Raw genomic sequence first — 26,348 nt, 5'->3', positions numbered from 1 at the left:
CTACTCCTAACCCTAAACAAATGAAGGTGAGATATTAATTAAAGTTGTAAGAAATGTATAAATAAAAATTTATCATATTAAAGAAGAGTCAAATCATGAAGTAAGGGGAAAATATTTTGGATGGGGCAATTATTATTAAATATAAAAGTGATTGTAATTGTGAAACAAAAATGCAATGTCAGAAATGGGGATTATGGGGTAGGAGATACTTTGACTAGCACACTTTGGCGATTGTTAGGTTAATAATCTTTGCATTGAAAAACAGCCTCAGAGTTGTATAAAAGCTTTTTATCTTACATGTGGAGAAATTGTTGGTATGAATCTTTGTAGGAAAATTTAATTAAAAAGATGGGTTTTAAGACGAAGTTATACCAGCTAATATCATTAAGTAGCCAGGAGGGTGTTTGGATCTAGGAATTTTTTCCACTGATGAATAGTGGTAATTTGTTTGTCACTTATATTTGCCTGAGGCATTTAGAAGTAAAGTAATTTGCCCCTGCTTTCACAGTTAAATGTGAATCAGAAATAGGGCACGAACCCATGTCTTCCTGATTGCAAGACTGGCCTTCTAGCCACTACATCATGCTATGTAAAATGACCACCTAAGGAATCCATCACTTTGTTACATGTCAGTATGTTTCTATTACTTTATTCATAGCATAGCACAAATATTTAAAAATCAGTTGTAGATATAGACAGTTCGTTATCTAAATTCACATTTCATAAATTCAACTTTGTCGAGAGCTCCAAAAGAAATCTACATCCCCCCCCAAAAAAAGTCCCAATCCTATGTTAACTTTACCATATAGTACTCTGTTCTTTCTCCCCATTCCCTCTTCTTGGCTTGATATTCTCTGGCCTACCATACCCCGTCAAAAAAAAAGATAAAAAAACTTGCCAAGTGAAAGCAGAACAGATATAGGGAGAGACTGCTGCTGGTACTAGATTCGGGACTTCACCTGAGAGGAGGCCTATGTCCTGCTCTGGCCCCCATCTATCTGTCTTCTGTCCATTCACACTTGGGTACTGTGTGTCTGTCCCCAGCTCCTTTGTGTCACACCTGTCCTCCCCTGTCTGTATCTGTGTCCAGCTACCATGTGTCTGTCCCACTGTGTGTTCTTCCTTTAGGTTCCAGCGAGGCCACCACATGTTCCTCTTCCTGATGTCACTTTTCTTCCCTGGCTCCATGTGCCAGTCCCCTCCCTCCACAGGCATGTAGCCCCTTTCTCCTTTCCTCTCTTCTTCCCTTCCCCACGTCCTTGGGCAAATTTGCATTATGTAAAATTGCTTTATGTAGAGGTCTGTGCAACAGTCCACTTATATAAAGGGAGAACTGTTTGTATATCAGTTAGAAGGGACTTTAGAAGTCCCCTATCCAACCTGTACCAGAAAAGTAGTACACCCTACAATATATCTGACAGATCATCACATAGCATCTACTTGATGATAATGAACTCGACATGCCCTAAAGCAGCCTACTTTAATTTTGGACAGTGCTGATTGCTGGAAAAATGTTTTTGATAAGGAATTAAAATTTAGCCTCTTGACACTTCTAATTGTTACTCTGGGGTGGTGTGGGGGGGGGGTCAAGCAAGACAAGTCTAAATCCCTCTTTTAAATCATAATTTATCAAAATACTTCACAGCTTTCTCCTATTAAGACTAACCATCCTCAGTTCTTTATCCCCTTGTTCTTTGGTTGTGTTCTACTTTATCAACTTCCTTCCTGAAATGTGGTCATAGAACTAAGAAAGTATATAGTACTTTTCAAAAAATTTCCAATAAAATACTGCATAGGTAGGGCTATCTATATTTGGAACAGCTGCCTAGAGTGAATCCCCCCAAATTCAGATGCCATTCACTTATTCATTCACTCATTCATTCATTCATTCATCATTTATTCATTTAATTTTTTTTTTGGGGACTATGGGGGTTAAGTGACTTGCCCAGGGTCACACAGCTAGTAAGTGTCAAGTGTCTGAGACTGAACTCAGGTACTCCTGAATCAGGGCCTGGTGCTTTATCCATTGTGATACCTAGCTGCCCCTCAGAATGCTATTTAAAAAACTAAGCTAGTTCCTCTATGTCTTGAACGTTCTATTGGGCTAAAGAGAGAGGTAAAGCACAGTTAGCAGTGACTTGATGATAAAGAACATCTGAGTTTTATTTGTGTTTTTGGTTGTTTGTGAGAAGGAAGTAGACTTTCTCTAAAATTATTAGTTTGGAAATATAACCACTCATATACAGTATATACATTGAACCACCATGCCACCGAAGAACATGCCAAAATGTTAAAGATTTCTTGTCACAAGGCCCATCTAGTATTCCTGAGAGCTATAAGATAAATCTGATTTCATCAATACAATCACAGGAAACATCTGTAAGTAAATTACCTCTTCCAGGTCCAGAGCTATATCACAAGCTACTTGTATTCCATGTTCTGGAATACATCATTTATTCACCTTATTTCTACCTCTAGTTAAAAAATTATCACCCACCTGGATTTCTCACCTAAAACTCAATGTGTCTTAAATCAAGTTTAGTATTTTTCCACAAATAAATCCTTCTTTGTTAGTTCGCTATTTTCCTTTCTGGGATCACCAGTTTATTTAGACTTACTTTCATATTTGAAACTTTGGGTGTGGTCTGACTCCTCCTTTACTAAATCATATTGCTTCTACCAATGTAATATGTACTAATCATCTCACTTCCATCTTACTCTTTCACTACCACCAATCTTATACAAATCCTTATTATATACCCTCTCTGAACAACTGAAAAAAGACTCCATTCTTTTCTCCAAAATCACTTTCAATATACTTAATTGATTGATCTCTTTCAGATTTATCTTCCTTATACATGGATATGCTCATGTTATCACTCAAAACCTTTAAATGATTTTCTTCTGCCTAATGACTAAAATTCAAAACTCCTAGCTAGGCATTCACAGTCTTCCACCCTCTGGGGCCACCTGTCTTTCTAACTTTGTGTTCATTTTACTTGCCATATTGACTACTTGCTGTACCCCTAGAAACCTTTCTTTCTCCATATTTTTATTTAATGTTATTCCTTCCCCTTCAATCCTTGCTTTAACTCAAATGCAATCTCTTTTAGGAATCCTCTCTCTTCTCCTCTTCTCTCCTTACCTTGGAGTTTCCAGTACCACAGATCTAGTCTCTACCTTATCTTATTCCATTTTATACAGCTATATTTTTAAAAACTGTTTTAAATGGAAAAAAAATTTAGACAATTTTCTGTTGGCAAATTATCCATGATGAATTATCTATGATAAAAGAACTGATATACTATCTTTTGATAGAATTGATAGAATTGGACAGCCATTTGGCTGCCGGGCCGGAGTCAGGAAAACTCATCTTTCTAAGTTCAAATTTGCCTCAGATACTTACTACCTGTGTAACCTGGTTAAAGTCACTTAAACTGTTTGCCTTAGTTTCCTCATCTATATGATGAGCTAAGAGAAGGAAAATATCCAAACCACTCAGTATTATTGTCCCAAAAAACCCCAAATGAGGTCACGAAGAATCCACACAGCTGAAATCATTGAACAACAAAATACATTATTTGTGAATTCTTTTTTGCTAGGACTATTTACCATCTTTTATTTAGTTTACTATGCAGTTTATGGCTTGAGCTGTATAAATTAGAACATTTAATTACCTCTTCTATTCCAGAGGGAGGTTTGAGCAAAACGCTGAGGTAGGGATCTAGTTCTGAGACTAGGGTAGGCATTTCCAGATTGTACCTATCTGTCATCTCTTCATCACAAGAGAGATGACTTAAGGAAGCCTGTAGGTCCCCATATTTCTAAAAGAGGTTAAAGGCAGTAGATCTCAAAACTTTAGCAGGTAGGGACACCATGTCCTGGAATACATCATTTTATTCTCTTTATTTTCTGCCTCTAGTTACAAAGTTTCTGACAATGCATTTTATACCAAAAGCAACCTCTTTGTTAGGAGAGTTATTTAGTTACTCAGCATATATTAAGCTACTACTATTTTACAATATAATTCAAAATTTCAACTACTTAAAAGAAAAACTGCCTGTGATTTCATCTGTGTAGGAAACAATGGGAGAAAACCCTCTGTAATAATACAGATGTCAGTTTCTTCTACAATTTAGAGGCTTACAGAATTGTCTGGGGCATTAACAGATTAAATGACTTGTCCAGGGGAAGCATAATCAGTATGTTCATGGTAGCAGGATCTGACATCAGGTCCTCTTGAGTATGAAGTGTACCTATATCTACTACATCGCTAAGCCCTCTCTTCAGCAAACTCTAATGCAATAATGTAAATGTTTTATTTAAATTAATGCTTTTGAACTTCATTCTTGTTCTTTTAATTTAAAATAACACTTTATACTAATGGCACTTCAGTTCATTTTGTTCACCCCTCTTCAGCAATTTATGTGGCCCATTGTTGTAGTGCATTATTTTTTCATCTGTTGATTTACGAATTAATTATCATGCTTATCATCAGGTCAAACATAATCATTGAAGATACTGTCACTGATGCCTCAGATAGTATGTTCACTTAAATGAGATTTTCATTTTTACCCCCTATGGTAAATTAGTTTTTTTTTTTTTAGATATATATTTTTTATTTTTTTGTTTTTATTTTTGTTTTTGTTTTTGTTTTTTTGTTTTTTGTAGGGCAATGAGGGTTAAGTGACCTTGCCCGGGTCACACAGCTAGTAAGTATCAAGTGTCTGAGGCCGGATTTGAACTCATGTACTCCTGAATCCAGGGCCGGTGCTTTACCACTGTGCTATCTAGCTGCCCCCGGTAATTAGTTTTTAAAGAAGTTTGAAATGGGGATGCAGAGCTTGTCATCAAACATTGAAAATTTTCAGATTTTCTGATTAATATATTCTTATTAAAATAAGAATTGTTAATTGGTTTCTATGATGACAATGAAACTGGTTACACAGAGTGTCATAATGGAATAATATTTAGACTGAGAATTGTGAGGCTAGAATTCTGGTCTTAAATATGTTACTTCATATAAATCACTTAACCTATCAGAACCCATTTCCTTATCTGCAAAAATTGTTTAAATTTATATAGTAATTTGGGGCAGTTAGGTGGCACAGTGGATAGAGCACCGGCCCTGGAGTCAGGAGTACCTGAGTTCAAATCCGACCTCAGACACTTAACACTTACTAGCTATGTGACCCTGGGCAAGTCACTTAACCCCAATTGCCTCACTAAAAAAAAACAAAACAACAACAACAAAAATTTATATAGTAATTTACAGTATGCAGAAGGCTTTTTTTCCTCTAATAATATCCCCATTTTACAAATGAAGGAACTGAGACACAAAAGTTGTGACTTCTTACTTTATCTGATGCTCTTTTTCAACTCCTGTACTTAATGTGTAAGGCTTAGTTTTGTCTATTTGAAAAGTAGTACCATGTTATTTTTAAGATGAAAGCTTTAAAAATTAAAATTATTTAAATTATAATGTTTTCAGAAATAAACACATTCATTTATTTTCACTTATTTATTTATTTTTTGAAAAATCATTTAAGTCTTTATTAAATAGTCTTAGAGGTTAGATGAATAATGATGGAGAAAGAAGCCAGGGATCTACCCTCTCTCACTTAATTTCCCTTCAACATACAAAACACACATAAATCTTTACATAACATAGGACTTCAGTGGCCAGGATTGGAGGGAACAAGGAGGAAGCACTCTCCGGGAATGGGCCTGAACCCAGGGGTGCTACAAGACCTGAGTGAGGGGAAGCCTCTCCTGAAGGGTTATGCCTGAGCAGCTTAGAGATCAGCGGTCCACTTTGGTGATCCGTCTATAGGTCTCATGTGAGAAGAGCTTTCAAAAGGAGGATTTCCCACTAGTAGTTCATAGCACATCACTCCAATGCACCAAAGATCCACCCTTCTCATCATGTGTACATTCTTCAATCATCTCAGGGGGAAGCTATTCTAGAGTCCCACACATTGTCTTCCTCCTAAGGGTGGGAGCATGAGACAGACCAGCCAAGTCAGCAATCATGAGCTCTCTCAAAATTCTCGCCAAGGAGATTCTCAGGCTTAATGTCTCTGTGAATCACTTTCTTCCTGGCATCTGCCAGCTCCTCCATGATCGTGGCTGTTCATTGCTGGTCAAATGTATGGGCTCTTCTGCAGTTCCTTATAGAGTTCACTCCGAGGTGCATATTCAGAATCAGGTAGACCCAACGACGGTCATGGAACTAATTGTAGAGGCAAAGGATGTTGGGTGCTGAAGATGAGACTGGATCTCAATCTCTCTTCGAAGCTGGTGTTCTACACCCTCCTTCTCCATCTGAGACTCTGAAGAGAACCTTCAGTGCCACAATGAACTGGCTGTCCAGGTACACATTCCCAAACTTGCCCTTACCAGTGGTCACCCAATTTCAAAGTCATCAAATTTGAATGATGCACTTCATGATTCAGTTTCACAGTGCTGCTATCCACTCTCTCCTGCCAGTACAGCTGCTGGCTGGGTGCGTGAAAGACCTGAAACGGCTCTGGAACAATTCATGAGGAGGGTTGATGAGGGAGTGGCTATCTCTTTCTGGACTATCCTAAGGGGCAGGGCATTCAGGCTGGACTGAGGCGAGAGTTTGGGTCTCTGCTTCTCCTCCGAGTAGCCGGCACTGCAGTATAAGGGGAAAGCGAAGCTCAGTCCAGTCCCCAAAGGATACTCATTCGAATATCCCACTTCAGCAGCATTGGCTGAGCCTAAACACATTCATTTATAATAGTATTTTGCTATGGTTCTCTTCAAACTAATTGTCAAAAATAAGGTAGGGCTCTGCCCCCATACCACAGTCCTTCCAATGGCTCTGTAGCAAAGGTACAGAGATGTGATTAAAAGTCTGGAAGTTTTACCAGATTGGAGTGATGAATGAGCTACTGAAAGTGCTTCCAATCTAATGTGAAGAACATGTGAACACTAGTTATTCTTATGAAAAAAGGTACAGATAATTCCCAAAGAATTCCTTGTCTTATAAGTAATATCAGTGATCATCACAATCTGTTCACATCCAGGCTTTGAAGAGTAGACTTAATTCAAAGCAACAATTTCCATTGATAATCAAACATACTGAAATTATTTGATGTTGTCAATCCCACAGCAAAGATTCTAGTGTCACACCACTGAGTCACAGGATACTTAAGGTTGTTTGATGGGCAACTTTGAATACACTGCTGACAGGATTCCTGAAGCATATAAAGGCCTATATGGAGGAATACTTACTTTATACACTGGCAGTTAACAAATTGAAGGAGATTCCTTTGAAAATGATCACAAAGAGAAATAAAGGCAGCTCCTTGAGAAGTATTCCATTATGTCTCTGAGCTCCACGCTGATTTCCCAATAGAAGTTGCCTTTGCTACCATGGTATTGGATTCTCTCCTGATGCTAGATGACATGCTGTGGCTCAAGATGACTGGGCATCAAGAAATAGTGCTCTAGATAGTACTGTAAGTTCCAGATACGTGTTAGGAGTTTCATTCAAAAAAACTTTCTTTTGCTACTTTCAAAATTTAGCCAAAAAAAATATACTTCTCCCACAATTGCCTTGCTGAATGTTGAAGTATGACTGAAAGCTGAGAAAGATAATTCAGAAGTTTGGAGGATTACTAAGCCATTTTTGACTTAGACTGTAACATCTTACAAGACCAGTTAGAGAAGATTAAGGGGCCTAAGTCATTTTGTCTGAACTTTCCACTGGGGACATAACCTACTTAGTATTTTTCTGCCTAGGACATGTTCTATGGTGACCAAACATAGTTGAGAGGACAGTGATGGTCTTTGGTGAATCCACACCATTGTCAGTGTTTTAATCCTACATGTTCTGGGCTTCAAAAAGACACAGATCATCGGAGGGATGTACAATTTCTTCACTGGCTACCTAAAGACAAAAACTGCATGATTATCCTGCAAGATGGAACTAAGCTGTTCATGGAAGAGACAGAAATATGCCTTTGTGACGTTGTTGTCATTGTCAGAATGACTTTAGGTGTCTGGGAGTAGTGAGATCAAAGTGGTGTTTTCTAACTACCTGAGATACTACTGTAGAACCATCCAAGCAGCGCAGCTGCTTATTAGTGTTTATGGTAAAGTCCTAGAGATCATTCACTGTCTTTGATGTCACCAACATCCTTAATAATGCTTAAACTATGCATGCCAGAGTGGCATAAGGATACAGATATCAGTCATGAGGAGATCACTGACAACTTTGAAGCCTTTGTATGAGAACCAGCCATGGTACACATCAATGCCCTGAGAGATGATTCCAAATCCACATTCCTCATTGTATGTCTATGGGTGAGACCAGTAAGAGTCCCCGCAATAAGACAGGGCCTAGGACTTCTACACTAAGGTCTTCTCCATCCAATCTATCTGCAGGGTGGGCACAATTAGTTTGGTATTGAAAGGCAACAATGGGCCTGGCTATCTTCTTATTAGAGGCTGTTTAAATAAAGCTCAAATCCTTTGGGGGACATTTTTTCTGTACAAATTTTTTTAACACCATTCTTTTTGGGTTTTTTTGATAACTTTTTTTGGGAGGGGTGCGGGGGGGGGAATAAGGGTTAAGTGACTTGCCCAGGGTCACACAGCTAGTAAGTGTCAGGTGTCTGAGTTCAACAATTGGACTCAGGTCCTCCTGAATCCACGGTTGGTGCTTTATCCATTGCACCACCTAGCTGCCCCCTCCATATTTTTCTTTAAAAGGAGAAAATTCACAAAAATCCAAAGTTTATATACATTTTAAAAAATGGAATGCTATCACATATCAGGAAAAATTCTAATTCTTAGTGAGGACTATATAATCTCAATGTCATTAATTTATATTTGGTACTGTTAAGTACTAGACTGTTGTTTCCTTTATGGCATTGCATCTAAAATATTGTTTTCTATATTTCTTATCAATAAACTAAGCAATTTTTTAGCATCCTCTATATGCTCGGCATTGTCTTTAAAAAACGAAAATTTTTAAGAAATTACCTAGGAAAGTAACATATGCTTATAAGGGTATATGAATATACTTATCTATTTCATATTTCATAAAGGTAAATTTATTAGCATAACTTGCAAGAAGGAGGTACTAGCAGTTAGGGTGATCAGGAAGGCTTCCTATAAGGGGTGGCCTTGGCCTCTGCAGTATGCTTTGAAGGGAGGTCTCTAAGAAGCTCATATACGGAGGAAGTACATTCAGAACATAGAGGACAAATAGTAAGCCAATTTCGCTAGACATATGTACTTGACAAACAGACCAAGTAAAACTGAGAATGTTGAGTGTATAAAGAGGTAGAGTTAGAGTTGGCCTACTTGAAAAGTAGTACCTTATGGTATTTTTAAGATGAAAGCTTTAAAAATTAAAATTGTTTAAATGATATTGTTTTCACGATATAAACACATGTATTTATAATAATATTTTGTTATGGTTCTTTTCAAACTAATTTTCAAAATAAAAATAGGGCCATGCCCCCATATCTGAGGACTTCTAGTGACTCTGAAAATGTAGGCTGGAACCAAAGAGCTTTAAGTGACAGACAGAAAATTTGATTTTGATTCTAGGTGCTTTTATGTTCAAGGGAGGCACATAGTGACACCAGTGCTGTAGGAATATCGTTTTGGTAGCTGTGTACAGGATAGATTAACAAAAGAGATAAAAGGAAGGGAAACTAATTTTAAAATTTATGTTAAGTTTGGATTTAGCCATTATGTAATTACTTTCCCTCCTGTACTCTTCAATCTGGCCAAACTGATATTCTCTTTGTTTCTGACACATACATGACACTCAATCTCCTGTCTCCTATATCTGTCCACCTTCCTGGGATGTACCCCCTCCTATCTCTGCCTCAGAAAATCCCTGTAATCCTTCAAAATGCAGTTTAAGAACCACCTTTTCAATGAAGCCTCTCCTTATCTCCTTAATTGTTAGTGGGCCACTAGATGGAACAGTGGATACAATATTGGGCCTGGAGTCAGGAAGCTGTGAGTTTAAGTCTGGTCTCAGACAATAGTTTTATGAGCTTGCACAAGTCACATAAACCTAAATAGGGTAGCACCTACCTTCCAGGGTTGCATAAGTCTCACTTATGCTTAGCACAGTGCCTGGTAGGTGCTACCTAAAATGCTAAGAGTTGTTATTATTACATTCGTGCCAGTCCTCTAAAACCACCTTGTATTTAACTGATCTGAATTTATCCTTTTTACATATTTTATTCAGACACATATTCAGACACATACATACACATACACACATATATATATATTTCATACATCAGCTTCATAGAGACCTCCTTTCAAAGCAAGTTTTCTATATTAAATGTATTTGTCTTGTCCAATAGAATTTAAGTTCCTTGGGAGCAGGACCTGTTTCACTTGATTATTTGTACAGTTCCATAACTTAATACACTGTGTAGCACATAATAGGTAGTTAATAAGTGCCTTATTACTTGGTAGTAAGAAAATGAAGATGGTGAATGTGTACTCATAGTTCAGTGCATTTCATAGGAAAAAATAGAATAGTAGATCCAAGGGATAAAAGTCAAGGGGAAGGTTGCTTTATAATGGGGAAAGCTAGAAAGAAAAGAAAGAAATTATAATTTTAGGGTCGTTAGCAGGGTCCAATTGATGGGGGGGGGTGCGTGCGATGTGTGTGTAAGTGGTCGAGGAGATATTACTGTTTGAGGAGGTAGAAAGGAAGGAGATTAAGAGAGAAGAAGGGAAGGGGCAGCTAGATGGTGCAGTGGTTAAAGCACTGGCCCTGGATTCAGGAGTACCTGAGTTTAAATCCGGCCCTCAGACACTTGACACTCTACTAGCTGTGTAACCCCTGGGCATGTCACTTAACCCCATTGCCTGCAAAACAAACAACACCCCCCCCCCAAAAAAAAAAAAAAAGAGTAAAGAAGGCTATAAAGTAGAGGAGATGAGGCATGTATACTAATAATGAGACTTTTAAAAATAAGATGTAATAAATGCATAATAAGTTATGCTAACATTTATATAGTGCTTTATTGCTTTGCAAAACACTACCTTCAAACAAGCATTTATTAAGTACCTACTATGTGTTAGGATTTGGGAATCCAAAGATAAAACAAAACAAGCCCTTGCACTTAAGAAGCTTACTGTACTGGAAATATGTAATGTTTAATAAAAAAAGTATATCAAAGTTAATTCAGAAGGGGGAGAACACAATCAGAGAGATCAGAAAAGGCTTACCATAGGAAATTTGACTCGAGTTGATGGAAATTTAGGATTAGAATGATGATAACACATTGCATTCTAAGCATATAGTGTATCATTCCTTGTAAAGGCACTGAGGTGAGAATTGAAGTACTAAGTATGAGGAATTTAGACCAGCTTGGGTAAAATACAGAGAGAAATAATATGAAATATGTTTTCAGGGAGTTCTCCTGTGAGGTTGTACTGTAGGTATTATATGATCTTCATTTATTTATTTAAAAAATAAATAAGGAAAAAAATAAATGAGGAATTGAGGCCCTGAGCAGGTTAAATTACTTCCTCATCCTCATGTAACTCAACTCAGGCAGGATTCAAAATCAGGCATATATTAATCCCACAACCAGTGCTCCTTCCCCTATATCACACTGTTTTTATATACAAGAAGTATGTTTTGTGAGGAGACAGTCACTTCTTTTCCTCTACTTTGACTCTTGGCAGTCTTACCAGTTTTCATAATCTGTTAATGATCATTATTGAGGTGGTGACTTCTAATTTTATTCCTTCAACTCCAAACTCCACAACTCCATTCCACACATTTCCAACTGGCTATGTTAAATTTCACTTGGACATCCTAGAGAAACTTCAAACTCACAAAATCACAAAAGTTTTGAATAGGAATTCCCTATGCAATATCCCTAGCAATTTGTTACTGAGGCTCTCCTTAAAGATCTTTGGTTGTGAGAACCCATTATCTCTCAATCTTCTTCTGGTCCACTTTTGGTAGCTCTGTAAAGAAGTTGTTTCCTTACTTTCAACCTAAAATCTGCTTCTTCAGTGTTCACATATTATACTATAGAATCAAAGAAGGAGAATTTTCAAAACCCTCTCCTACATAACACAAAATACTTGAAGACAGCTGCTTATCTCCCCTATATCTCTCTTTAGGATAAATATCAATAATTTGATCAGCCATCCTTGTATGCCAGTCCTTTCAACCATCCTGTTCTCTTTCTTTGGATATGCTGTAATTTAATGCACTCTCTAAATATGGTTTTCAGAACTGAACACATGGAATTATTTTTATGGTCTGATCTGGAGACAGTATGATGACACAGTCTTCTGTTGCTTCTGTTAACACTATCAATATATTTAGTTTTTTGGCTCCATGTCACAATTTATATTGGCTTTTTTTAGTCCACCCCAAATCCCAAATTTCCAGTCCTAAATCAGTTTTGCTATGTCCGGATTCATGCATCCTGTTACTTGATTCTTGAAAATACCTAAATGTATTATTATTTTGCCTTTATCCCCATTAAATGTCACCATATTCGCTTTTGCCCATTGTTTCTACACTGTCAGGACATTTTTGAAACTTGATTTCTCATTTTATTATAAATCACATATTTAAAAATATGAAATATTTAAAACTATTTAAGATTCTCCTAATTAAATTATCCTGTGACACTGAATACTGGTAGAGCAAAAAATGTCTGGGAAAATACTAATTGAGGGCATAAAATTAGAGACTTATAGGACTCCTCTGAAACTTCATGACTATATACCCATAGTTTCTTTAAGAAATGAGTTAGAAGGCATTGGATGTAGCAGTCACTAAAAGACATGGAAATGAAATTAATTCTTAAGAGAAAAAAACTTGAATGACCACAGATTTAAGCCATTTAAGAATAATCATGTGTTCAAATAATCAGAAGAAGGATTAAAATTTTGAAGGAGGAAAAAATGAGAAAAAGATATCACATAGTTAAAGAATTCCAAATGGATCTTTTTAAACATGTTACTAACTCCAAAAGTTGAGATATGGAGAAAAACAAAACTTTAAAGGACGTTTCCCTGATAGAAACAGTCATCACAAAGGGGAGCAGAATACTTGTCTCAGCAAGTATTTATAAGCACTGGGGATGTAAAGACAAATTTAAACACTCCCTGGGAAACAAACATATATAGATATATTTATAAAAAAGGTAAATTTTGGGGTGAGAAGGCACTAGCATAGAAACAGGAGATTGGCACTTGAGTTGAACTCTGAAGGAAAGCTACGAGATTTTAAGAGTACCAGTTGGCAAGATAGAGCATTGTATTTTGGGACAGGGGCATGTGCAGGAAAATAGAATGTCCTTGTGTGAGGAGCAAGCATGGACTAAAAAGTGAGTAAAGAATGTGTGGTATACCTGGAAAGGACTTTATTTGTGTTTTAAAATCTTTTTTTTTTTTTAAATTTTAAGTGAGACAATTCGGGTTAAGTGACTTGCCCAGGGTCACACAGCTAGTAAGTGTTAAGTGTCTGAGGCCGGATTTGAAACGCAGGTACTCCTGACTCCAGGGCCGGTGCTCTATCCACTGCACCACCTAGCTGCCCCCAAAATCTTTTCTTTTTGTCTCGCCCATATTTGCTAGTGTATCTCCAGTCTCTTCCCTGTCATCCCTTATGAAGAATATTAAAGCTAGGAAGCTGTTGAATGAATTTAACTAATATATTAGAAAAGTTTTGCACACTGTCTCCACCACTCCTGGGCTCCCTAGCTGTTCAAGAAACAAGGGGCCTAGAGGCTAGGGGGCCTCCTCTTATAAAGAACTTTAAATGCCAAATAGGTGTTTGTATGACTGTAAGGTTGTGAACTCAGATGAGTAGAAGGATTGTCATCCTCTCACCAAGAAGAGGGAAGTTCAGAGGAATGGAGGCTTTGGAGAGAAACATAATGAGTCTTCTGATAGAATAATATATTCGTTAAGATTTCCACTCGTTAGGCTGTAAGGTAATTTGCAAAGCATCATATAGGACTCATTTAAAATTTACATAAAAGGCATAAAAAATTAGAGTTTTAAGATAATAAAATAATTTGGTCTTTAATAAATTATTTTAATACAAGCTAGCAGTCCACCTGTTTTGCAGTGTTAATTCTATTAAGGGCAATTTGTTTTATAATCTTATAGTTTGTCAAGATGTTCTGTTTCATATAGTATGAGATGATCTAGCTTTATAATTTTCGGTCCTGGTTTTAAAAATGTATTCATAATAGGGGCAGCTAGGTGGCACAATGGATGGAGCACCGGCCCTGGATTCAGGAGGACCTGAGTTCAGATCTGGCCTCAGACACTTAACACATTACTAGCTGTAGTGACCCTGGGCAAGTCATTTAATCCCAATTGCCTCACCAAAAAAAAAAATGTATTCATAATTCTGTTTCTGTTTTTCTTAAACACCAGTTAAATATTTTAATCTAGTAAATATTTCAATAGAATTCTTATATTAAATGGTTATTTTAATAAGCTTGGTAGTGCTTTTCCTGTGTAAATTTCACTTATCTGTATTGTAATTAAAGATATGGAAGAATTCTCTTCCTTATTTTTAAATTGAATTATATAAACAATTTCTTTTTTGCCACACCTATAATTTAACATTTATCAAATAATAGCATACTTTGTAAAAATGCAAAGAAAATAAACCATGCTTTTGATGTTGAAACAAAAAAATATAGGGGAAGATGTTGGATGATTATAAGCTATACCATCTCACAAAATAATGAAAACAGATAAACAGAAAGGCAAATGTATAAAGAGTATTGCATGAGGTGGAGCTAAATCAGATCACTTGTAGATAAAACCAGAAGGAAAAAAAGAATTAAGATGAGGTTGGATCTGCAGGCCTCATTGTAGTGATTTTTTCTCAGTGGTGACTAGAGAAGCATATTTATACTTTATTTAGAATTTGGTTTACAGAAGTTATAGCAAGCAATTAAGAGAAGAAGTAAAAAAAGAATGGTCATCATAGCTAAATAAATATACAAGCAATGTGGACTGGTGGCAACACAATTTTAAAAGATTACAGGGACTGATGATCAAAATATTTGAAGGAGAAGATTTCCAAAGAATGGAAATCTTTAAGGAGTGTTGTTGTCTGTGCATTGGGAACATCTTAGTTGTGAAGGCCTGCAATACACAGAGCCCCAGGGGCAAGAGTGCTGCTGGCTCCATGTCGTCGGGGTAAGTCATAATCTTCCTGGAATCTGACTTTCACATCTGTAAAATGTTGATTGGACTAGATGGGCTCTGAAAATCTCTTCTAGTTCTGGGTGATTATATATGGAGAATGCTCCTGTGATCTTTTAGGATTATGGATTACTGATTTTTATTGTTGTATTTATTTGATAGAAAAAAATTGTTGTTCTAATGGCTATCATCATTTTGTTATGTGTTAAAATTATACAAGATTCTGTGACATGATCATGGAAATCACTTTTCTCAGTGATTTGTGAAATATTGATATCAAGTATAATGTAAAGAACAGTCAGTCAACAAGGCATCTATTAAGAGCCTACTATATGCCAGGCACTGTATGATGTATTGGGGATACCAAAGACGAAAATGAAGCAATCCTCACTTCCTGATCTTATATTCTATTTAGGAGACAACATATAAAGTGTGTAGAGAATAAAATACAAAGTGTAAGGGCCAAATTTAATATGAGGAGAGTTAATTGGGTGGCTCGCCAAATATTGGGGTTCAGAAAATAATGAGGGACCTCTAGGTCTAAAGGTTCCTCCCCTCTGAACTGCCTTTTTTAGTTATTTCTCCAGGCCAATAAGAAAGGAGATTAACAGCCTTTTTTTTCCCAAACAATCAGGTTTTATTAAAAGTCAAGGTCAAGGAAATAGAGAAAGAGGAAAATGAATACTCTCCCTGGCCTCTAGCAAAGGCTATCTCACAACCCAAACTCGCTTTAAGCTCAGCTAATTCAAAGAGCTGGATTTTATTAACTCACCAGCAGGGGTCTGTAATTTCTTTGGAGTCAGCTGTTCAGCCTGTCTCCAGTCTGCTCCAAAAGCTTCTCCCAGGCCAGAGAGAGAGAGCGATGCAAGCGAGCCAGTGAGCTACTTCTGTTGGGGTCCCCCTTTCTACTTCTTTCTCCCTCCCCCAAAGGGGAGGTCCTTCAAGTTGTGTGGCTGAGACTTGTTCCCCTGTTGATGACACAGTCCACAGCTCTGAGGACACTATCGGGGTTGGCCAAGTTAGACTAGGTTTAACAGCGTGGGCCAGGTGTGGCTCAAATCTATCATCAGTAGTTTCTCATTCACACCCAATTCAAACACTACTAGATCAATCCAGTTGGACCCCTGGGCGTCTGCCAAATTCCATTATTTTACACATCCTCCCACTTTGTTTCTTTGAGGAACATGAGTGGTTTCCTTGATAAAACAGTAAAAAATAACAGACTATAATACCCTATGCTAACAAACAATATGTTAATAACATTATAGGAAGCGAGCAAACCGGGGAAATTTGTCCAGAGGAGCAGTCCCTCATGAATCCACGCTTTGACAATCTCTACAGAGGGAGGGCCTCTTGCAGAGAATACATATTACAGATGGTGTATATAATAACAGAAGGAAAAACCAAAACAAAACTGTTCATTTAAAGTCTTTGAAATCTTGTCTTCTTTGAGTGTTGAGATGTCTCAGGGAAACTGGACTCTGGTCTGGACTCTGGTTGTCTCTAGACTCTTTTACTTCTTTAGCTGTTGATTCTGCCAAATTCCCATTATTTTACTACAAAAGTAAATTCAGGGTAGTTAGGGAGGTAATATACTATCAATTTGCATCAGGAAAAGTTGGGGCTTGCAGAGGGTGATGGATTCTGTGAGGTGAAATTGAGAAGTGAGTGTATTCCAGGTGTGGGTGATGGTCAGTGTTAGGGTAGGGAGATTAGAGGTAGAGTTTTGTATATGAGGAAAAGAGAGAAGCCAAGTTTTCCTGAACTGTAGGGTATAAGGAAGGGTGATGAATCAACTTAAAATGTTCACTAGTATACTATGATGAGCATAAGTAAACAAATTCCTTGATGATCATGAAGCTCTCTAGTGGGAATAGATGATATCATATTAATTTTGTATCTTGCCCTGTAACACTACAAAGCCTCCTTAGTGAAATTTGCAGTAAAATGAGATTGGTTAAACGATGGAAAAATAAATTAGATGAAAATAATATATTGTCCATATGATATATGTCTGAATCAGCAGCCCATTGAGGTTAGTTCTTTTTTAGGTATGTGTATGAAAGACTGACACATAAAAGCAACGAGCTATGGCAAAAATTAAGTAGAATCATTTAAGTGCCTACTTATGTCAGCACCATTTTAGACCCTCAGGTACAAAGCCAAAATGAAACCGTCCCTGCTCTCAAGGAGTTTGCATTCCGTTGGGGAGAAATAGATTTATGGGTTGGTCAAAATAGAAGAAAATTGATTTTTAAGGTTAGAGAACTGGTAGGTGGCAGGAAATGAAAAAGGAAATTATGTATAGAAGGGTGGTTCATGACCTGAATCTTCAAAATAAAAACCTAGTAATTCTAAGAATTGGGGAGAAAAGAGTACATGCTGGGTGTGGGGGATAGCCAACAATGATTGTAGATAGAGCATCATGAAATACCAGAAAAGTTGTCTAGTATGCCTTTACCATAGAGTCCAGGTATAGGGAAATAATGTATAAGGTTGAAAGGGCAGATTGAGTCCCAGTTATGAAGGGCTTTAAATGCCAAACAGGTTTTTATACCATCCTGAACAGTAATAAGATCCACTGGAATTTATTGAATATAAAAGTGACGTGTCAGACTTGCACTTTGACAGCTGTGTGGAGAATGGATTAGAGAGGGGATGAAACTTGAGGCAAGGAGTTCAATTAGAAAACTTTGGCAGTAGAAACAAATAACAGATAATGAGGCCCGAAACTCGGGTGGTAGCTGTGAAAGGAATAAGAAGCTAGAGAAGGTTGTGGGAGGTAAATAAAAAGATTTGTCAACTAACTGGATAAGTGGGCTAAGAGTGAGATTAATAAATCTGAGATAACATCTGAGATTATGAGCCTGGGTGACTAAAAATAATGTAGTTCCTTGATAGAAATTGGGACATTTGGAGAGACAGCATGTAGTCTTGAAATAGTATGGCTTAGGATTCAGGAAAACCTGGGTTCTGTTTTTGTCTCTTCACATATACCACTGCTACTTATGTGTAAGTCACTTAACCTTTGTTGCCTTAACGGCAACTCTCTAGAAACCCTAAATTGGAGAGTCAAGGCCAGTTTGAATTAGTAAAGTTTCCTCATCAGTAATTCTCTAAACAATAAAATCATAGCCCTAGTTCCCATCCACCATTATCATATTCCCTCAAAAGGGAAGATCAGAAGGGAGGTGGCTATCAGAGGGAAAGTTAATGCTTATTTATTTGGACATATTGTGTTTAGGGTTTTTTTGTTGTTTTCTTGTTTGTTTGTTTTTTGCAGAGAGGGTCTAAGTGACTTGCCCCAGGGTCACACAGCTAGTAAGTGTCAAGTGTCTGAGGCTGGATTTGAACTCAGGTCCTCCTGAATCCAGGGCCAGTGCTTTATCCACTGAACTTCCTAGCTGCCCCGACATATTGTGTTTGATACTTACAAATTGGAACATGTCTAGTAATAGGCAGTTGGTAATGTAGGACTGGAGCTCAGGACTAGGGGGTAGATTTGAGATTTATCTGGCTGGAGGTGATTATTTCATACACAGAAATCATAAAGGGAAGAGATCAGGGCCCAGAACAGAGCAGATACAATTATTGGAGCTGATAATGGATGATGATCCAGCAAAGGAGTCTAAGAAAAAGTCATAGGGTAGGAGAATCAAGAGAAGGGAGCATCATGATAACCCAAAGAAAGTAGATTTTCCAAGAGGGGAGGGTGATTAACAGTGTCCAATGTTCAGAGGTCTCCGGACTCCACTTTTATCTGGATAAGGGTTCCACCCCTGTGACCTTGGGCTTTTATTGATAAGTATTTTACTATATATCGCACCTCACACCATTCCACCTTTCATGCCCTTGTTGTACACTTGCTGTGCACATCCTGTACACTTATCTTCTCTTCTCCTTTCTCCTAACCAAACTCTGGCTTAGAAAACAGTAATCAAATGAACACTATTGTTCCTAGCAAGACTTCTCATTTAAATTGCACTATCTAGTCATTCATTATTCTCTCTATAAAATACTCCTCTCTTCCCACTACTCTTGAGCTGTTGTTTTCCCTCTTAGACCCATAAGGTTTTTGAGGGCAGAGACAGCCTTACTTGAATTTGTATCCCCAGTGCTTTAGCGCAGTTCTTGGCAAATTGCTTACAAGTAGTTTTTCAATCACTCATTTATTTATGTGGTATAATTAGACTTGGATTACACTTGGGAAATTGTACAGTGTGCTTAGTTTAAACTACTATAATCCAAACGTGAATGGGAAGAACAGGTAACAGGGTGATAGGCTTCAGCGTGTTTATGAAATTTGTCCTGTGAGTGGGATTGGTGTAGAAGAAATAACCTAGTATATACATGACCATTAAATCATATAGATCAGTCAGCAAGAATGAGAGACAGCTGAAATGGCCTATTTTGCCTCCAAAGAATAGAAAGAACCAAAGGAGGTCTTCTAGCCCATTTGCTATATTTTTCTTGGAGAATTTGTGAAAAGAACTGGATAAGATTCACACTGGATAAGAAGGTATGGATGGATTGGGAAAGGACAAATCCATACCAGTGACTTCATAACTTCATTTAAGAATAAACTTCTGTTCAGTATAAAATAAAATGAGTTATGCTTTTTTTTTGTAGTTCTTTATATAGTAAATACTGTTTTCCTCTGAAGATAAGGAATAGGATCACAATTTCAAAACTGGAAAGGACCTCAAAAGTAATTTTGTACAACTCATACCTGTAGAAGTATCCCCTCTATAATAAACATGACAATCATTTGTCCAGCCTTTAAATAGTTCCAATGAGGGAGTTTCCAATATCTTCCAAATCAACAACAATTTATTATTAAGTGCCAGTAATGTGCAGGCAAGTGCTAAAAGCTAAAGATACAAAGACAAAATGAAAAAAGGAGCTTACATTTAAAAAATATATATTTTCCCCCCAAATTACACTGTAAATAATTTCTAACATTCATTTAAAAATTTTATTTTATTTTATTTATTTTTTGCGGGGCAATGAGGGTAAAGTGACTTGCCATGGTCACATAGCTAGTAAGTTGCAAGTGTCTGAGGCTGGATTGAACTCAGGTCCTCCTGAATCCAGAGCTAGTACTTTATCCACTGTACCACTAGCTGCCCCAATATGCCGGTTCCTTTATTATTTATACTTAAGTTCAAATTTTCTCCACTCTCTCATCTTCCTCCTCCCTGAGACAGTAAGCAATTTTATTTTAGTTATGTATTTTTAATCATATAAAATATTCTTTCATATTAATCATGTTGTGAAAGAAGACAGACCCAAAGGGAAAGACACAAAAACCGTACACATACAAAATACAGAAAGTGAAAAATAGTATGCTTCAATCTGCATTCAGACTCCATCATTTCTTTCTCTGGCGGTGGATAGCATTTTTCATCATGAGCCTTTGGAATTGTTTTTAATCATTGTCCTTGCTGAAAATAGCTAAATTATTGATCATCATGCAATATTGCTGATACTGCTGTACCATATTCTCTTATTTCACTTTGCATCATTTCATATAAGTCCAGGTTTTTTTGAAATGTGCCGTTCATTTCATATACCACTTGTTCAGCCCATTCCCCATTTGATGGATATCACCTCGATTCCAATTCTTTGCCAATACAAAAAGAGCTGCTATAAATATTTTTGTACAAATAGGTCCTTTATCCTCCTCCCCCCTTTCTTTAAATTCTTTTTGAGATACAGGTCTACTAGTAGTGTGGTATTACTAGAGCAGAGGATAGGCACTGTTTTGTTGCCCTTGGGGCATAGTTCCAAATTGCTTTCCAGAACAGTTCCACCAACAGTGCATCTAATGTCCAATTTCTCATATGTCCAACATTTATTATTTTCCTTTTCTTTCATATTAGCCAATCTGATAGTTGTGAGGTGATACCTCAGAGTTGTTTTAATTTGCATTTCTCTAATCAATAGTTATTTAGAGCATTTATTTATACTGGTTAGATGGCTTTGATTTCTTCTTCTGAAAACTGCCTGGTCATTTGTCTGACCATTTATCACTTGGAAATGATTGTATTATTATACATTTGAATCATTTCTCTATATATTGAGAAATGAGGTGCTTGCTGTAAAAATGGTTTCCCAACTTTCTCCTTTCCTTCTTTTTTTGGGTGGGGGTGGGGCAATGGGGGTTAAGTGACCTTGCCCAGGGTCATACAGCTAGTAAGTATCAAGTGTCTGAGGCAAGGATTTGAAGGATGCCTTCACCCCTGCTCTTACTGGGAAACGATTTTTAGCTTATCCCAATTGGAGATTATGCATGTTGATGCTTTTAGATAGATACTATTATCATTTAAGAAAAATTATTTATGTGTTCTTTAGTGTTTTTAAATAGGATAGGTGTATTTTTCAAAGGCTTTTTCTGCATCTATTGAGATAATTATATGATTTCTTATGGTTATTGGTCATGGTCAGTTTGTGTTTTGAGAGTTTTCATGCCTATTGAACCAACCTTGCATTTTGTATTTATTCTCTACACACTTTTATGTGTTGTCTCCTAAATAGAATGTAAGATCAGGAAGTGGAGATTGCTTCATTTTTTGTCTTTGTATCCCCCAATACATCATACAGTGCCTGGCATATAGTAGGCTCTTAATAGATGCTTGTTGACTGACTGCTCTTTACATTATACTTGATATCCCATCTGGTCATATTGTGTAATACCTTGTGATATATTTTTGTGATCTCTTTAGCTAGTATTTTATTTAAAAATTGTTCATCAATATTTATTAGGGACTAATATAGTAATGTTGTACATAATTGTACATGTATAACCTATGTCTGATTGCTTTCCAGCTCAGGGAGAAAGGGAGGGGAAGGAGGGATAAAATTTGAAACTCAGAGCTTTAAATAAAAATGTTTATTATTTTAAAAAATATTCATTAGGAAAAATGATCTATAGTTTTCTTTCTGTTTTGATTCTTCCTGGTTTATATTTGTTGTAAAATGAAATATTTGGTAGAATTTCACTTGTGAATCCATTTGACCCTGAGGAGTTTTATTTATTTATTGATGACCTGTTCAATTTCTTTTTCTAAGATGGAGTTATTTATTCTATTTCCTTTTCTGTTAATCTGGGCAATTTATATTTTTGTAAATATTCAGCCATTTTGCTTAGATTCTCAGACTTATCGACGCAGTTGGGGAAAATGGTGCTTAATTATTACTTTAATTTCTTCTTTGTTTGGTGGTGAATTAATTTTTTTTTCATTTTTGATACCAGTAATTAGATTTTCTTCTTTTGTTTTAATCAAACTAACCAATGCTTTATTTTATTGGATATTTTACTCTATAAAACCAGCTTCTAGTTTAATTTATTAGCTCAATGGCTTTTTTTACTTTCAATTTTATTAATCAGTCCTTTGATTTTCAGAAATTCTAATTTGGAGTTTAATTGGGGATTTTAAATTGTTTTTCTTGTGTTTTTTAGTTGTAGGTCTGATTCATTGATTTTCTCTTTATATTATTGATGTAAGCATTTAGAGGTTGTGATGATTAAAATAATTACAAGAAAATCAATTTTAATCAATCATGACTGGTAAGAGATTGACAAAAATGGCTCCTTAACCTCTCCTATTTCAGAAAGGCTGTTGTGCCCACAGCAAGGATGGTAGTGGGGGTGGGTGACTCTGAATCTCCAAGATATTGGTAAGAAATAATCATTTCTCACAAGATATAAAATTTCCCCTAAATATTGCTTTAGCTGCATACCATAAACTTTGGTATGTTGTCTCATTTTTTGGTCATTCTTGTTGATGAAATTGATTGTTTCTATGATTTTTCTTTGATCCACTCATTCTTTAAGATTAGATTATCTAGTTTCCATATAATTTTTAGTCTGTCTTTCCTCATGATCTGAAAAGGATTAATTGATCTACTTTTGTGCATTTCAGTATGAGGTTTTTATGCCCTAATACATGGTCAGTTTTTATGTAGATGCTGTGTTCTGCTCAGAAAAAGGTATATGCTTTCCTGTCCTCATTCAGTTTTCTCTAGAGGTCTCTCCTATTTTTCCTAAAATTATATTTATCTCCTTAACTCTTTTCTTGTTTATTTTGTGGTTAGAGTTATTTAGTACTGAGAGGAGAAAGTTGAGGTCTTCCACTAGTGTGGTTTTACTCTCTATTTCCTACTTTAACTTCTTTAGAAATGTGGATCCTGTACCACTAGACGTATTTATTTTTAGTATTGATTTTACTTAAATGTCTGTGGTACCTTTTAGTAAGATGAAGTTTCCTTATCTCTCTCTCTCTCTCTCTCTCTCTTTTTGAGAGGCAGTGATGGTTAAGTGACTTGCTAGTAGGTGTCACAAGTGTTTGAGGCCAGATTTCAACTCAGGTCCTCGTGAATCAGGGCAGCTGCTTTATCCACTGCGCACCCAGCTGCCCCTCTTCCTTATCTCTTAATTAGATTTATTTTTGTCTTTGCTTGTCTGAGAACATGATTGTCACCCCTGCTTCTTTTATTTCAGCTTGAATTCATAATAGATTCTGCTCTATCCTTTTACTTTTACTCCTGTGTGTGTCTCTCTGCTTCAAATGTGTTTATTGTAACACAACACTGTAGAATTCTTATTTTAATCTGCACTGCAATCTGCTTCAATTTATGGGTGCAGTTCAACACATTTACATTCACAGTTATGATTACTGTGTATTTCCTTCTATTCTATTTTTCCCCTGATTCTTGCTCTTTCTTTTTACCCTTTCCCTCCTCACCAGTATTTTTGCTTCAAATGACTACTTCCCTTTGTCTTCCCTCTTATATCAGTTCACCCCCTTTTCCTTGCCCCCCCATTCCCCTCCTAATTCCCTATATGGTAAGATAGATTTTTATACCTGAGTGTGTGATTTCCTCTTTGAGCTGAATCTGATGAGAGTAAGGTTAAAGTAATGCTCACCCCTGTCTCCCTCCTCTCATTGTAATAGGCCTATCTTGCCTCTTCATGTGATAAAATTTACCCTATTCTACCTCTTTCTTCCCTCTTCTCCCAGTGAAATTCTTCTTACCTCTTAACATTTTTTATATCATCCCATCAAAGTCAATTTATACCCACACCCTCTATATATACTCTTTCTAACTGTCCTAATAAGACCTGGAAGTATCATCTTCATCTTTAGTTATGTGTACACTTTTTGTTAAACAGTTTAACCTTATTTTTTTTCCCTTTTTATGCTTTTTTTGAGTCTTTATATTTTTATGCTTCTCTTGAGTGTTCCATTTAAAAACTGAATTTTCTGTTTAGCTTTGGCCTTTTCTTTTTCTTTTTTTTTAGTGAGGCAATTGGGGTTAAGTGACTTGCCCAGGGTCACACAGCTAGTTAAGTGTCTGAGGCCGGATTTGAACTCAGGTACTCCTGACTCCAGGGCCGGTGCTCTATCCACTGCGCCATCTAGCCGCCCCAAGCTTTGGCCCTTTTCATCAGGAATATTTGAAAGTCCCTAGTTTTCATTGACTGTTCATTTTTTTTCTGTTGAAGTAGTTCAGGGAAAGCTTAGTTTTGGCTGCATAGTTGATTCTTAATTATAATCCAAATGCCTTTTTCCTTCTGGAATATTATATTCCAAGCCCCTCCAATCTTTTGATGTAGAAGGTCCTAAATACTGTGTGTATAATCCTGACTGTGGCTCCTTAATATTTGAATTGTTTCTTTCTGGCTGCTTTCAGCATTTTCACTTGATCTGAAAGTTCTGGAATTTGATTATAATATTCCTGGGAGTTTTCATTTTGGCATCTTTTTCAGGAGGTGATTGGTGGATTCTTTTAATTACTGTTTAACCTTCTAGAATATCAGAACAGTTTTCTTTGATAATTTGTTGAAAGTTGCTGTCCATGTACTTTTTTTGATCCTGGCTTTTAAGTAGTGCCAATAATCTTAATACTCTCCCCTAGGTCTATTTCTCAGGTCAGTTTTAATTTTTTCTCTTTTTTTTTGATTTTCTTTTATTGTTTCTTGATATCTCAAAGTCATTAGCTTTGCCTTGCCCAGTTCTAAGTTGTTTCCTTTTTCATTTCCCCAATTGTACTTTCTGAGTTATTTTCTTTAATTGAAATTATTGTATCTCCTTTTACATTTGGCCAATTCTGCTTTTTTAAGGATTAGTTTTCTTTGGTGAATTTTTATCATATCCTTTTCCATTTTTTTGTGCCTTACCCTAGCTAGTGACTCTTTTTTTCATGTATTCTACTTACTCATTCCCTTTTCTTTCCCCAATTTTAAATTCTTCCTTTCTTTTGTAATTTAAAAAATCCTTTTTGAGCTCTTCTAAGGCATTATTTTTTTTTGGGGGTTGCATAACCAACTCCATTTTTCTTTGAGGCTTTGCTTATAGGTGTTTTTCTTTGTTTATTTTTTGGTTTTATGCTAATTTTTCCAGCATATTTTCTCACTTCTAACTTAGGCTCAGTGGGGCAGCTAGGTGGCACAGTGGATAAGCATTGGCCTTGGATTCAGAAGGACCTGAGTTCAAATCTGGCCCTCAGACACTTGACACTTACTAGCTGTGTGATCCTGGGCAAGTCACTTAACCCCCCATTGTCCTTTAAAAAAAAAATAGCCTGTTAAACTTATGCTCTGCTCCTAGGGTCAGGGGGCTCTGTCCAAAGCTTCTTGTGCCAGGGGGTTAGCCTCTGACAGTTGTACTGGCGGCCTCAGGAGTTTGGTTACCTACTTCATGGGCTCACCTGGCCTGGTTGTACCTGATACAAATGGGGCTTCTTGGGCTTGTAGCTTGGCTCCTGTGTGGGGCCACTGGGCCTACCATACTTGCTCAATAGCTCTTGAACTATGACTGAAGGTCTCATGCTTGGCTGGCTGTGCCTCTGGCCTGCTGAATTGGCCTTCAGGACCCCTGTTAGTGATTTGTGCTGGGGCTAGAGCCTCATGCTGGCTTGTCTGGACACTGCCTGCCCACTGGGCTGTGTTCTCTTTTTGTCTAACTGAGACAGACCTTTACTGAAGTCCCTTCTAAGTTCATATTAGACTTGAAAATTGTCATACCCTATCTTTTTTTCCCCCCTTTTTTTCTTTTTTTTTGGGCAGTGAGGGTTAAGTGACTTGCCCAGGGTCACACAGCTAGTGTCAAGTGTCTGAGGCCGAATTTGAA

General features: G+C 36.8%; 1 protein-coding gene and 1 pseudogene across 1 annotated transcript in view; one reads left to right on the top strand and one right to left on the bottom strand.

Moving 5' to 3' along the window:
* Positions 1-26,348, top strand: part of ARID2 (AT-rich interaction domain 2) — a 192,624-nt gene that overhangs the window by 114,616 nt on the left and 51,660 nt on the right.
* LOC122727954 lies at positions 5,659-6,753 on the bottom strand (annotated as a pseudogene).

Source organism: Dromiciops gliroides, chromosome 5 (genome assembly GCF_019393635.1).
Source record: "Dromiciops gliroides isolate mDroGli1 chromosome 5, mDroGli1.pri, whole genome shotgun sequence".
Taxonomy (NCBI): domain Eukaryota; kingdom Metazoa; phylum Chordata; class Mammalia; order Microbiotheria; family Microbiotheriidae; genus Dromiciops; species Dromiciops gliroides.
Note: the sequence above shows the minus strand (reverse complement) of the source record. Positions and strands in the feature narration are given on the sequence as shown.